Source organism: Eubalaena glacialis, chromosome X (assembly GCF_028564815.1).
Source record: "Eubalaena glacialis isolate mEubGla1 chromosome X, mEubGla1.1.hap2.+ XY, whole genome shotgun sequence".
NCBI classification, from domain to species: domain Eukaryota; kingdom Metazoa; phylum Chordata; class Mammalia; order Artiodactyla; family Balaenidae; genus Eubalaena; species Eubalaena glacialis.
This window is the reverse complement of record NC_083736.1, coordinates 13,696,466-13,711,580: the sequence shown is the minus strand read 5'-3', so window position 1 is coordinate 13,711,580 and position 15,115 is coordinate 13,696,466. Positions and strand designations below refer to the sequence as shown.

At 40.8% G+C, this 15,115-nt stretch overlaps 1 long non-coding RNA gene across 1 annotated transcript in view; it reads right to left on the bottom strand.

The window, feature by feature from the left end:
- The window catches only part of LOC133082449 (uncharacterized), a 161,259-nt gene that overhangs the window by 71,398 nt on the left and 74,746 nt on the right, over nt 1-15,115 (bottom strand). Inside the window, exons 4-5 of the long non-coding RNA XR_009698952.1 lie at nt 10,275-10,444; nt 4,276-4,376 (exon numbers count right to left, since the gene is read on the bottom strand). This is a non-coding gene — a long non-coding RNA (uncharacterized LOC133082449). The remainder of the gene's footprint in view (nt 1-4,275; nt 4,377-10,274; nt 10,445-15,115) is intronic.

The window sequence follows — 15,115 nt, the reverse complement described above, 5'->3', positions numbered from 1 at the left end:
AGTCCCTGCAAGCGGATTCTTAACCACTGCGCTACCAAGGAAGCCTTGGTCTTTCCTTTAAAATAACCTCTATTCATGTAGCCTGAAAATTGATTTTGTAATGGAAGTCTGTGCTGAAAACGTGGATGGAGAAACTTAGATGAACACAGATTGCTGTGTTTCCTGTTATTCACAAAGTGACCCTTTCTCATGTTATGCTAGGAGGGAAGTGTGTGTGTACTTAAGCTCATGGCGAGAAAAAACAGAGAGGAGGAATATGTTGAGAATTAAGAGAATAAAATATATAAAAGCAGATAAAATCTACAACTTTATAAAAAGGCGGTTTTCCCTGCTATAAAATATCAGATACATTTCAACAGGACAGAATCCATGTAAGATTGTAAGTTTACTTCCGTGTTCCCAGAGCTCTTAAGGTGACCTGATAAGGTCAGACAGGGAATCAAGGAGTTAATAAAATAATTTCCACCAAATGTTAGGCATCTCTTGGGATGTTTTGTTCTGTTGATGTTTTGTTCTGTTTTGCTTGGGAAGAAATATTTTTGTTTTGCTTCTTTGCTTGCTCATTTACACATATTTATTTGTCTTTAAATTGATAATATATGCACATGATGGAAAATTCACAATGTACAAAATAGTGGAATGAAAAAGCAGACTGCTCCTTACCACAGTCCCCCACTGCCACATACACAGTTCTCCCTGGAGACCACTCTCATTACCCCGTATACATGCATTGCTGAACCTTGCTTTTTTCAATTAATTTATTTGGAGATAATTCTACATCAGAACATATAATAGAATTGTCTTTTTTTTTTTTTTTAAGGATTGCGTAGTGCGATTATGAATTTTTTTTTATAAATTTATTTTATTTATTTTTATTTTTTGGCTGCATTGGGTCTTTGTTGCTGCGTGCGGGCTTTTCTCTGGTTGCGGTGAGCGGGGGCTACTCTTCGTTGCGGTACATGGGCTTCTTATTGTGGTGGCTTCTCTTGTTGTGGAGCACGGGCTCTAGGCACGCGGGCTTCAGTAGTTGTGGCACGTGGGTTTCAGCAGTTGTGGCTGGCGGGCTCTAGAGCGCAGGCTCAGTAGTTGGGGCGCACGGGCTTGGTTGCTCCGTGGAATGTGGGATCTTCCCGGACCAGGGCTCGAACCCATGTCTCCTGCACTGGCAGGTGGATTCTTAACCACTGCGCCACCAGGGAAGCCCGATTATGAATTTTAATAGGAAAGTTTTTTCTTTCCTCACCTCAGAAAGAAATCAATGCTTAGCTTAATGAAGATGGAACCACAAATAGGAGGAATTAAGGTCTCACAGGGAAAGATTTTTATGTGAATCTCTTGGGAGCCTTCCAAACTCCTGCTAGAAATAAGGTTGCCAGATAAAATACAGGACACTCAATGAAATTTGAATTTCAGATAAACAATGAATATTTTTTAGTACAAGTATGTGCCATGCAATATTTGGGATATAAAAAATTATTTGTTTATCTGAAATTCAGTGGGTTATACTTATACTAAGCAATGATTCATTGTTTATCTGAAATTCAAATTTCACTGGGCATCATATATATATTTTTTATTTATTTTTAAAAATTTATTTATTTATCCATTCTTGGCTGCATTGGGTCTTCGCTGCTGCGTGCGGGCTTTCTCTAGTTGCAGTGAGTGGGGGCTATTCTTCACTGCAGTGCACGGTCCTCCCATTGCGGTGGCCTCTCCCACTGCAGATCACGGGTTCCAGGTGCGTGGGCCCCAGAAGTTGTGGCGTGCGGGCTCAGCAGCTGCGGCCCGCACACTCCAGAGTGCAGGCTCAGCAGTTGTGGTGCATGGGCCCAGTTGCTCCGCGGCATGTGGGATCCTCCTGGACCAGGGCTCGAACCCATGTCCCCTGAATTGGCAGGTGGACTCTCAACCACTGCGCCACCAGGGAAGCCCAAGGGCATCATACGTTTTAATTTGCTAAATCTAGCAACCCTATCTAGAAAGCACTCATCTATGCATTTGTGAATAGAGCTGATTTTAACTTGAAACTCCACAATGATAAATTGGTGTCTGTTAGAGCAGGAAAATATTGCTTATTAAATATCATGGTTATAAAGACAACCTCAAACTTCAGGCTTCAATATTTCTTTTAATTGCGTCTCATAATCTGCAAGAAACACAATGCCTTCCTCAAGTGTTTGACATAACGCTTTGAACTAAGACGGTTTAGCACATTGTCTTCAGTATTAAAAAACTGTAATGTAGTTAAGGTGTATCTCAAATATTATAATCATACACTTGAACCTTGAGCTAAATTAAATTTCAGAAGAATTTTACTTGTATTGCTAACATGACATTTTTTCAAAATGCAGCACTGCTGTCAAAAAAAATTAAATCAGGGCTTCCCTGGTGGCGCAGTGATTGAGAATCTGTCTGCTAATGCAGGGGACACGGGTTCGCGCCCTGGTCTGGGAAGATCCCACATGCCGCGGAGCAATTAGGCCCATGAGCCACAACTACTGAGCCTGCGCATCTGGAGCCTGTGCTCCGCAACAAGAGAGGCCACGATAGTGAGAGGCCCGCGCACCGTGATGAAGAGTGGCCCCTGCTTGCCGCAACTAGAGAAAGCCCTAGCACAGAAACGAAGACCCAACATAGCAATCAATCAATCAATCAATCAATCTTTAAAAAAAAAAAATTAAATCAGACTGCAATTAAGCCAAGTTAAATGTCTTATTGAAAATTAAACATAGACCTTATAAAATTTATATTTTGCTTTCTTATGAAGTCTTTCGGGGAACTAAAAATCAGTGTATTGTGATTCAGAATGGACCACATTTAATTTGTTTTCCTCAGACACAAATAGATGCACAATCTAGTGTCACCCGTGCTGGCTTCTCACTTTATTGATGCTTCTGAGTTTTCTCCCAAGGCATCCTCTACACTACTCCACTGTCCCTTCTCACTGAAAACCAATAACACCCCAGTGATTTCCATCCAACTTGGAAGCAGTGACTGTTCTGCAGCCCAGAAAGTGCCTTCTGAAATGAATCTGGAGCTTACAGGTATATGCTTGCCCTTGGTTTGTGTGCTGCTGATGGGAATTTATTCCTCTTCATCTTAATAGATACAGGTTCCCAAGGATCTTGGCAGCTATTGTCGAACTTTGGAAAGCACCACATTTTGAAGAAAAGTAGCCTTTAAAGATTTTTTATTTATGGTTTTAAACGAAAGTAGTGTGCACCACTTGGCCAGTGACAAAGGGACTTGGCCAGTGACAAAGGAAGGAATGCCCCTGTTCCCGCCACGTCAATGTTTCCTTTTGGCATTAAGACTAGAGGAGTGAATTAATGGCGAGCATGCTTAAGTATTGGGGGGAAATGTAGTGGTGTCTGCAATTTCCTCTGAAATGAATTGAAAAAGAAAATAAGATGGATCAATGGATGGACAGGTCTGTACTAAAGCAAACAGAGCATAATATTAATGGTAGAATCTAGGTGGTGGGTATACAGCTCTTCACTGCAATATTCTTTCAACTTTTTTGTATGTTTGAAATTTTCCATAATAAAATGTTGAGGAAAAAATTCAAGGAGTGTGAGCTAAAACACTAGAGAGACAGGTACACTTGGATGTGTATTTGTACTATAGGGGAGGAAAAATCATTTCCCTCTTCCCTTCTAGGTTCGTGACTGAAACCCCTCTAAAATAAAATATGGATGAATAGGAGGAAAACAAACAGAAGTTTAATAACACGGACACCTTCTGTATACATGGGAGAGAGCCAGGAAAACTGAGTAACTCCCTGAAATGGCCCAAGCCACCACCTTCAATACTCTCTCCAGCTAAAGACAAAAGAAGACTTGGGGAACGTGTGGGTTATGGGAGGTGACCAGGAAAAGCACACTAAACAAAGGTGAAGTTGTTATGCGGATGTAAGTCCATACCTTCTCCATTGAGAAGAGTTTCTAGAGATTTAGAGTCATCCTCTTCCTGGTACAGAGAGGGAGACACCCTTAGAAATGGAGATTTCCCTTATAAATATGAACGTCTCTTAAAAAAAGGGTAACTTCTATTCGGTTTTCAGCGCTTTTCCTATGTCTGTTGTTTCCTAAAAAAAATCAGCCTAATAATCGTTATGCCAAAGAGGCATATTTTGAGGTGACAAACTCTGTTCCCCTTCAACACGGAGCCACCGTGGGCCAGCTTCTCCACCTCTTTGTGCCTTGGTTCTTCATCTGTAAAAGCCTACTGCATAGGGTCACAGATTTCATGAGATAATCTCCACAAAATACTTACCACAGTGCCCAGTTCGTGATGTTCAGTAAATATTAGCTGCGATGATGATGATGATGATGATGATGATGATGGGAAGGCTGATCTATGAGATGCATCAAAGCCTAAAAGGAAGATGAAAATGCATCAGGGAAGGCTTTACAAATAAGGTGACTTGACTTGCTCTCGAAAGGTGTGCTAGAAATGCATTAATGGAGAGAGGTTCAGCATAAGCAGTAAATGAAAAAAAAAAAGGCAATGAAAATAAAAGAATGAAGGACAGAACACAGAAGCAAGATGTGCACGGATTCATGGAGGAGGCTGGCCTGGCTAGTGTTTGGAAAGTAGGACTAGACTCCATTAACTCATTTGAAACTAAAAGTGTTCTGTCATATTCCTTGTAATATTAGACTCAAAGCCTCAAACTAGCTAAGAAAAAAAAAAGCCCCAAATGTAACTGGGAAACCGCCTTGGTTTTTGAAGCCAAGATATGGGACTTGAATGAGTTCTTCCTTTGTCACTAGTCCTAAGATAAGAAGAAAATAAAAATAAAGATAACATAAGAAGAGACATATGCCAGGTGGAAATCAGTTTCATGATATACAACCAGTCTGAGTACCCAGATTTCCCCACATTTTTATAAGTTCCCCTTAAAAAATTGTTACTTTCATTTCTCTGTACCCTGTTCACCAGCATGTCCCCCCTGCCCCCAACTTTTAGTTACTAGGTTCTAAAACAAGGCGTCCCTTCTTGTCTAGGGCAGAAGGCCCTTTCCTTCTGCAGAGAAGAGCTTTTGTTTTTTTTTTTTTCTTCAAATCTCTGTGATGTCTTGAAATCGTTGGAGGTGGGAAGGGCTGATGGAGATGCCCTTGAGTGCATGACTAATTGGCAGAGAAGCCGAGTAATGCCTTGAAGCTCCATCCTCCCTCTTCCCTGAATAGCTGCAGGCTGGGAATGGCAGGAAATGGCATTGCTGGTAATGCTGCACCAACACCATGTTGCCTAATTAACCATTCACCATTTAAATCACAATAAACAATTTGGAAATTTAATTTCCATTTGAGGCTAATCCTCTAGAATCCAAATATTGTAATAGATTCTGAAAACAAGATTCCTTTGCTATTAAAAAAAATATACAAATTGACTTTCTTGGAACTTTGGCAGCTCAGCATACCTGACTAGATTACTGTATTTGCTGGCCTGTTATTACAATGGGAGACTCATCAGTGTTTCTTTTGTGGCCTCTCTAGCAAGGTGTTTATTTACCTTGTAAATATGGAGAACATGACTCTCCTGGGTCTTTGAATACTCAGTTTTATAATGAAGTGCAAAGCTTTATTATTTTTTTTTCTTTGAGGGTTGGTAAATATAACCTTGGGCTTCTTACACAATAGGCCTAAGCAAAAAGAAAAGTATAAAGTATAAATAAATAAATGCTTTCTTCTAGCATATTGAGAGGGCTGTTCTGTATATATGTACATATTTTTTTGGCCTGGATTAACACTAAGATCTAGATAGATCCAGAGAAGGAACAAAGGCTACTATTGTTCCAGAGAATTGAAAAAGAGCTTGGTGCTATAGTCAAAATCCTTTCCAGCAACTGTATCTTTCAAAAAGTCTACACTGCATTACTAAACAGAGGATAAATGGTGGGAACTTACTACATTTTTCCATGACCATATTGCGACTGAACGGCCCATAGTGATTTGACTCACTAAGGGGCAGTCTTAGGTTCTAAGGGGGAGCAAAATATGCCACCCCCAAACATCCCTCTTTGACATAAGGATTATCTTGAGCTGGTGATATTTAAGAAACAGCAGACATAGGAAAAGCTCTGAAAACTGATGCTCTCATGTGATTTCTTTTGTGTTATGATTCCTACTCATCCTGTGTGAAACAGAATTTAAGCTACATTAAGGTACGCTAAGTAGTTCAAAATGGAGTCATAGTGGCCAATGTAAACTTCCATATTAGTTGTTTTGAAACGTCCGCTATAGGACTGTGGGTGTCCTTGATAAACTAGGAGTGGCAACTTTAGATGAGAAATTTATTTGGCAATGTACATCACTGGAACAGAGGGAGCAACTGAAAGAGCCAAGACTCCCTCCCCTGGGGTAACTGTTACTCCTTAAAAAGAAACCACTGAGCGCAGTGACTTGAAGGCTCTTCGCTGGAGGACCTGACTCCACACCTGTGAGAGCTGTTTCAGATGGACACTGCTGGAGGCCCTGTGGGAGCAGAGGGCGACTTCCCACCCTGTTGCCAGATGCCTTCTTCCCAGACTTCTCCTTGGAATGGTTCGTTACCCACTTTTCTACTTTCCCTACTTTGACTAACCTGTGCTGTGTGCTGACTGTGTGCAATAAACCGAGTGATTTGTGAATTCAATATTGGCCACACTTTGTATATCTCCAATGCTGTGATTCTTCCCTGGCCTTACCGCTGGGCCCTGCGACACACAACTGAGTAGAAGTTACCCTTCTGTTGTAGATACTTACATTTACGAGGGAAACCTCCATTTATAACAGTGTCTCCTTCTCCGTACCTGTTGGGCTGCACCCCGCAGGCCTGCAAGGCCTGTGTTTGCCCAGCTTCAAGACCAAAGAAAGGGCCCGGAGTCAGAGACAGCAACATCAATGGTTTAATGGATGGGGGAGCTTACACGTCTGAAGCAAGGTCCCGGAGCAACCCCCCACTGTGTGCAGTGGCTGGATGGCCGGCAGGACGTGGCGGCAGGCTTCGCTCCTGGGGCAGGGGGAGGTTCCCAGTTATAGGGGAATTCACGTCAGGTGGGCTCATCAGTTACCAGGGAAACCAGCAGAGGGGCACGCCCCTCACCTCCCCTTTGATAAGCTATTAGGTGGAGATGTTTGACCTAAAGATTAGAATAATCACTAGCTGGGGCCAGGCAAGTACATAGAAAGGTCAGTCATGTGAGTGGGGTGTAGGTGAAGCAGGCACTGGTCCAGCAAAGGATGTACAGAGAACAAGAGAACAGCCATCTTGAGCAGCCTGACCATACAGTCAGAACTAAATCTGATTTAGTCATGAGTTTCTAGAGATTTAGTCATGACTAAATCTCTAGAAACTCTTATCAATGGAGAAGGTTCTGCTTTATGTGCAACCCAGGCCAAGACACTTGGCAGGGGCCCCTGGTGACCTAAATTTTGGGAGTCCTCATTTGGCATTTCTTTCCAAAGCATTACATGTCCTTACTGGCTTGTCTTGCTTTGTCCATTTTAGAGTTAACTGGGGTTATGTAATCCAATATATTTTTCTATATTGAAAATAAGGAGAGCTAGTTTAAGCATAAGATAATCACCAGAAGACAAACTTGAACATTTTTTTCAGTAAACTCCATAGCCGAGCTGGAAGAAATGAACTAATCGTGATTTGTACACAAGCATAAAGCCCCTAATTTGCATACACACATGAGTATGTAATTACACACATACATACATGGCTGTGAATTCAAAGGGGAACATGTATCACAATGTTAGAATATAGTCACTGCAGGCAGTCAAAGGATAATAAAGTAGCGTGAAGAACCAGAAACCAGAGAGACAGGTAAATAAAAAATGCATTCATATTCATTTTAAAGAGGCTACTTGTGTGAATGGGGATAATATATTGAGAGAAGCTTAATAACTAAGGCTTTGAAGTAGCAGAGATATTGAATGAATGTTTTGGCATACTGAGAATTGATTGAGGAAACCTTCTCTCCTGAAAATTCCTTGGGAAATCATAGTGTATCCCTAACAATAAATGAAATACCAATGAAAAGAATCATGTAGTGATAGAGATTCTCAGTGCAGTTTATTGAGTAACACCCATGTGGGGGCTCTGGAAGAAATATGATCTTTTTTGACAAAACATATATTTTGTCATTTCCAAAAAACTCTGAAAATGGGGGTTCTTGCCCTCAGTCTACTTCAACCTTAATGGAAGAGATGAGATGGGTAAACAGTCAACCAAGATAATGCAGCAATGATTACATTTAATTTGAAATCATTTACGTTAATTACAAAAGTGGGTTTGAGACAGTAACTAAGAAAAAAATTGGTTAGATGATAAGAGTGTTGGTAAATTCCTATGTGAATGATACTAAGTTTGAGTAACATTAGGGGAAAGATTCCTGGAAAACAAAGTAGATGTGATCTGTTTTTGAATTTTATATCTTCTTACATAGATTGGTAAATAAGAGCAAGACCTTTTTTTTTTTTTTTTTTTTTTTGAGCAAGACCTTTTGTTTTCTTAATAACCAGAGGAAAAAAACAGAACTACATGCCCAATAATATTGGGTCCTTTCATGAGGACCCAATAGTCATCATTGTTTAAATATTTCTCCCAGTTTGAAATCCTATAGTGGTTCTGCATTACATTCAGGATGCAATGTGGATATCTGGCATGACATACAATGCCATGGGTGATGGGACCCTGCCTATCCTTCCTTCATTTCCTCCCTTAACATTTAATGTTCCCCAAGGGCGCTGTGTTGTCTCACTAGTTTGTCTCACTTGCTTTGACATGGCTTGTCCTCCTGCCTGGAATCTTTTGTGCTCTTTCTTCTCTTCATGAACTCTTTTTCATCTTTCAAGAGTCATCTCACCCTTTAGAGTTTGATGATTTTCGTTTTGAATTTTCTACTGTTTATTTTTCTTTTGACCCTTTTTTTAAAATGAATTATTTTTCATTTCCAAGGGGTTGGATGCTTTTGATTTATTTGAACTTACACTATTGATTTCTGGTTGTCAAACATATTCAAATAAAGATGACCTTCTTGTGATTAGTCTTGTTATTTCTTTTTAATTTTGAAACTGCCTACATAATGAGAATACCTTAAAAAGAACTGTCATAAATTATGCACTTACTAAAGTTATAATTTAGAGCAATATTCTCAAGCCCAAAAATCTTCGAGTCATTCTTGACTCTTCTTTTTTTCCCTTGTACTCTGCATAACTGATACCTCTGGAATCCTGTTGTTTTGACTTTCAAGATATATCCAGAATCCAACTACTTCTGTCACCTCTACCTGTGTCTAATCCTACATCAGGCCTTACCTAGATCCTGTGGTAGCCTCCCAACCAGGCTTTCTGTTCTTGGTGTTGCCCCCTACATAGAGTCAGTCTCTTCCTCAAGCAGTATCTGTGAATTAGTTAGATGGTAAGCCATCCCTGGACCCCACGTCTCCCATCTCATTCACCATCAAAGCCCAAGCCCTTAAAATTCCTCTCCCCCCACCTCCCTTTAGTGGCACCCCTTCCCACTCTGTCAGCTCTCGTGGCCCCTGAAACACGAGAGATGGGCTCCTGCCGAATTCTCTTGGTCTGGAAGGATTTCCCCGATATCTTTAAGAATAGCTCCTTCATATCCTTCAGGTCTTTGCTCAAATGCTACCTTCTCACTGAAGACTTTTCTGACCTCTTTTTAACGCAGATGCAGTCCCTCAAACACACACCAAACTGCTCTCTCAACCCTTTTCTGTCTTATTTTTCTCCATTTTTCTTATCACTATCTTACATGCAGAATATAGTACTTATTCATTTGCTTATTGCTGGTTGTCCCACTTTGGAACATATGCTCCATCCGGGCAGAGGATTCTGTCTCTTCTGGTCACTGCTGTATCTCCTGCCATGAGAACAGTGCCTGGTATGTCAGAGGTACTCAAAAATACTTGTTGAATAACGGAGTGAAAAACAAACATATGAAAGAATAAATAACTCCAGTGACATGACGACACTTTCACAATACAAAGTTAAGTCAAAAATTGGGCTTTACAATTTTATTTTAAAAAAAATATTATTTCTAAATTTGTAGTATAAGCCCAATTTTGTTTACTGCATATGCATAGAAAAAGGCTAGAAGGAAAAAAGTTAATAGTCATTATCTCAAAGTGGGGCATTCTTTTGAGTATTTTCAGAATTTCCTACAATGAGTAACTTTACAGTCAAGAAAAAAAATCAAATCCTATTTTAAAAAAATTGATGATAGCAAAAAGTAGCTCCCAAACAATTTCTTCTTACCTTCATGATACTGAATGATGGACTGGGCTGTTTTAACAGCCCTGTCTCTTCTCCACTCCTCCCTCCTTCACTCTGTCCAGTAGCTTGGTCAAAAAACTCCAATCATTGGTCATTTTGATGCTACAGAGTCCATGTACTAAGGGAGTCATTTGTCTAGTTTTGAGAGAATCCTGTTGAAAAAACAGTTTGAATGATTTTTTTGAAGATCAGTTTTATTCCCACTGTATATTATGAATTTACATTCGTCTTTAGGCTCTAAAACAGTATTAGATGCCTGCTTGGCTCATTCTTGAGAAATTTAGTGCAAATTTGGAGGTTGGTTCTTAGAATTACAATATTTTGTAGGAGAGGAAAAATAATTTTTCCTCTACTCTTCTAGGTTCTTGGCTGAGACCCCCTGTAATAAAAGACAGATTAATAGGAGAAAAACAAACAGAAGTTTAATAACATGTATACCTCTTGTACACGGGGGAGAGACCCAGGAAGACTAACTCCCTGAAAAAGCCCAAGCCACCACCTTAAATACCATTTCCAGCTAAAGACAAAAGAAGACTTCGTGGGGGTGGGGGCAGTTGTGGGAGGCAACCAGGAGAAGCACAGTAAACAAGGACAGGGTTGTCTTCAAATTTAATTCCCTGCCTTCTCCATTGAGAAGAGTTTCTAGAGGTTTAGAACCATCCTTCTCTTCCTGGTACAGAGAGGGAGACACCCTTATAAATGGAGATTTTTCTTATAACTGTAAATGTAAATGTCTCTTACAAAAGGGTAACTTCTACTACTCATTCTTCAGAGCTTTTCCTACGTCTGCTGTTTCTTAAAAAAATAACCAGCTCAAAATAATCCTTATGCCAAAGAGGCATATCTTGGAGTAGCAAATTCTTCTCTACTTCAATTATTTTCTTTTGCATTTGTATTCTCCTAATGTGGACTAAATGTACACATGCAAGAAATGTGGATATGCTAGGTACTCAACACGGGACATAACCTTTTTCTCTTTCTACCTGATTCTTTTCCTCGAATAACAGAAAAAGACAAACAAACAAACAAGCAAACCAAAAACAAAAAGAGAAAGCTGGCATCTGGCCTTTTTATAAAAAAAAAAAAAAAGTCCCATAAATCATTTTGATTGGCAGGTTTTTTGTTTTTGTTTCGTTTTTGTTTTTGTGTGTGCTGTTGTTGATATAGCAGAGGCTGTCAGTTAGGAAGACCTTTAATTTTAGATCACTGATTCTCAACTGTGGATTATTTGGCCCCTAAGGGACATTAGGCAATGTCTGGAGGTATTTTTGACTTTGATAACTAGGGGGCAGAATTGCTACTGGCATCTAGTGAGTAGAGACATCTAAACATCCTACAGAGCTCAGGCCAGCAAAGAATTATCTGGCCCCAAATATCAGTAGTGCCAAGGTTGAAAAACCTTACAATCTAGAGAATGGATTAAAGCAAACACAGAAAGGATTGGCCACTCAAGACATGTCCTATTCTTTTTTTTTTTAAATAAATTTATTTATTTATTTATTTTTGGCTGCGTTGGGTCTTTGTTGCTGCGCGTGGGCTTTCTACAGTTGTGGTGTGCGGCCTTCTCATTGCAGTGGCTTCTCTTGTTGTGGAACACGGGCTCTAGGCGCACGGGCTTCAGTAGTTGTGGCATGCGGGCTCAGTAGTTGTGGCTTGCGGGCTCTAGAGCACAGGCTCAGTAGCTGTGGCGCACAGGCTTAGTTGCTCTGCGGCATGTGGGATCTTCCCAGACCAGGGATCAATCCTGTGTCCCCTGCATTGGCAGGCGGATTCTTAACTACTGTGCCACCAGGGAAGTCCTGAGATGTCCTATTCTTTAAGCCATTTTCTGAGCCAGCAATCTCATCCTTGTTTTAGCTTGTTTACTTTCTTGCTTAGTGGTTTAAAGTTTTTAATCACCTCCCAGTTGGGTGTTATAGCTTTGGTACAAAGAGGAAACTCTCAGCTCTAACCTCTGGGCTCAGTTCCATCCAGCAAGAGAAGCCGAATAAACACTTTGTTATCCGAGGGGTTCAGTTTGGCTGGTGGAATTACTTATCACACTGCAATATCATCTCACACATGGATAACTCTTGAGCGCCTGAGCTGTATTGGAGGCTGAGAAAAGCTGCTGATGATCTGAGCAAATACCTACAGAAGTAAAGATCAATCAATACAGCTATTTAGGCCAGCTCTGCATGGCTTGTCCCTGAGACAAATGGAGATGGGTGTCAAAGGCATTTTAGGAGGCGGCACTTGGGAAGGGGTAACCTGGGCATGTAGGGCAGCCCCAAGAGGCAGAGGCTGGACCTCTCTCTGCCTCACTTTTTTCATCCAGCTAGGGTCTCTCCATTTCTTTTTGTCTCCACCAGCCCCATCCTAGTGTTTTTCAATTTGTGACAATAAGGCTACGATGAGTTTTAGAGAGCAGTTGCAATAGTTATTAAGTGACATCGAACACTATTTGTTTTTGCCTTCTCTATTCATTTTTTCAATCACTGTGTTTATTTTCATGGTATGTTAGGAAACAACAGCGTTCTAAGTTTATAGGCTTACTTTTCAAATCAAAGTTACATTTTGAAACCTAAATATCCCAGGTCGCTCCAGACTCTGAGGAAGTCTGCAGTCACATTAACAGTAATATCCCCCAATTTTTTGCTCCTCCTAGCCCTTCTGTCTTTTTCAAAGGCTCTCCATGTTATGTGGGAGGAATTCCTGCGACAGTGTTTTACAAAGCTGACCCTGATTTGCTCTGGCTCCACCATGGCTATCTGTGCCCGTTGCAGCCACTCTGGTCCTTACATGCCTCTGTGGCTTCTCAGCTGGGCATAACTGCTACTGCCTGGCCTCCATTACCTGCTGCTGTGGGTTCCCAGCACTGAAGTGATGTGAATGTCTTCTCCACCTCTCTCCATTAAACTTGGATCAGGAACAGCCCAGTCTTATAAACTCATCAACACAACTCTTTTGGCTTACATACCCAATTTCCCTCTCCAGTGAGGTACAAAAGTAGCCTGTCTGGCCAGTGTGTGTTTGGATAGGAGAGTATGGGGAGAAAGGAATAGGGAAAGTTATCCCTTCTTTATCTCTCCACTGACTTTTCCTCTACTCTTCCACCTTAGCAAAAAAAAAAAAAGGAAAAATAAGTACCATCCCCAAAGCATATTAACTCATAGAAAGAGATACTTTGCAGCCAGGCATCAATCGTCTAAATATTCTTGCTAATAGGACAGGCACACTACAAAACTCCTAGACGTACAGTTTACACTGCGGTTTATGCAAATGGCATCCTAAGATTGAATTCTAGGAATATATATCCTGATTGGACTTTGTGACCCCTTAGTTATAATTTAACTATAATCCTAACCGATGTGTCAAATAGCTCTAGCATATCGCCAGTTTTTATGCTTTATATGTTGAATATTCTTCCAAGTATATATACTTTGAAGAATAGAATATGTGGTTTTTAAAAATTAATTAATTAATTAATTTTTGGCTGCGTTGGGTCTTCGTTGTTGTGCGTGGGTTTTCTCTAGTTGTGGCGAGTGGGGGCTACTCGTTGCGGTGTGCGGGCTTCTCACTGTGGTGGCTTCTCTTGTTGCAGAGCACGGGCTCTAGACATGCGAGCTTCAGTAGTTGTGGCACCATGGGCTCAGTAGTTGTGGCACGTGGGCTCAGTAGTTGTGGCTCATGGGCTCTAGAGCGCAGGCTCAGTAGTTGTGGCACACAGGCTTAGTTGCTCCGCGGCACGTCAGATCTTCCCGGACCAGGGATTGAACCGTGTCCCCTGCGTTGGCAGCCAGATTCTTAACCACTGCGCAACCAGGGAAGTCTCGAACATGTGGTTTTGATATGATCAGCCTTATGGACAACTACATGATCTGCTGACAACCCACAGCTTGATCTCACCTTCTCAAGCCCCCAGCACCAGACTCAGTCTGGGGCTTGGCAGTGTAATGTTTGCTATGCCTACATTTGAGTTAGAATTGACAAATAGAAATTGAAATAACGTGCCAGGAGACTGTTGAAAGGTGTCATATTTCTGGCTGGGTTTTCCATTTAAAGCCTATACAATGATAGAAGTGGGAACTCAGAGGTGGGAAAAGAAGAAATTTGGAATCTCCACAAAAATGTCAATCAACTAGATATCTTGACAGATTGACATATTATCTTGAATGAAAGCATCACTGATGGATGTTCTAACATTGGATTGAGTTCCCTGACCACAGTCTAACCTCATTTTAGGTCCTAGATGACTTACTAAAATTTGTTGTGTCAAAAAACATTTGTAGTCTGGATCATATTTTATTACTGACTTAAGCATATCTACACAAAAAATGTATTTCAGAAAATGAAAGAAGAAAAATCCATAGAGGCATCTCAGCATTTCAATGAAGAATATTTTCCTTTAGCTGGTAGAGGGCTACGTCAATCACTCGAACTTTTAATCCAACACAGTATATGTGGTAGTCCTTTAAAAGTATTCATGTATTCGAAGTTTGCCGCATTCTTCACTCCTGTGTTAACCTCAAGTTATCCATCACTTTAAAGTCTCTGGAGTATGTAATATATCACACTGACCATGCCACTTTTTTTCTGATGTACAGCTTATCACAAAAGCCAATAAAGCCTTTTAGAGGTTTTATTTCCTATTTCATTTAATAGCAATAGGCTGAACCTTTACTTTCAGTTCCCCAATCCCACCCATGCTCTGTCTCATGCTCTTCCCTCTGCTTGGAACACTCCTCTACCCCATCCCCACCCATCACCCCACCAAGTGCTGGGCTAACTTTCCCTGAGAAGTCTTCCTTGATTCTTTATCACTGGGTTGGGAACCTCTCCTG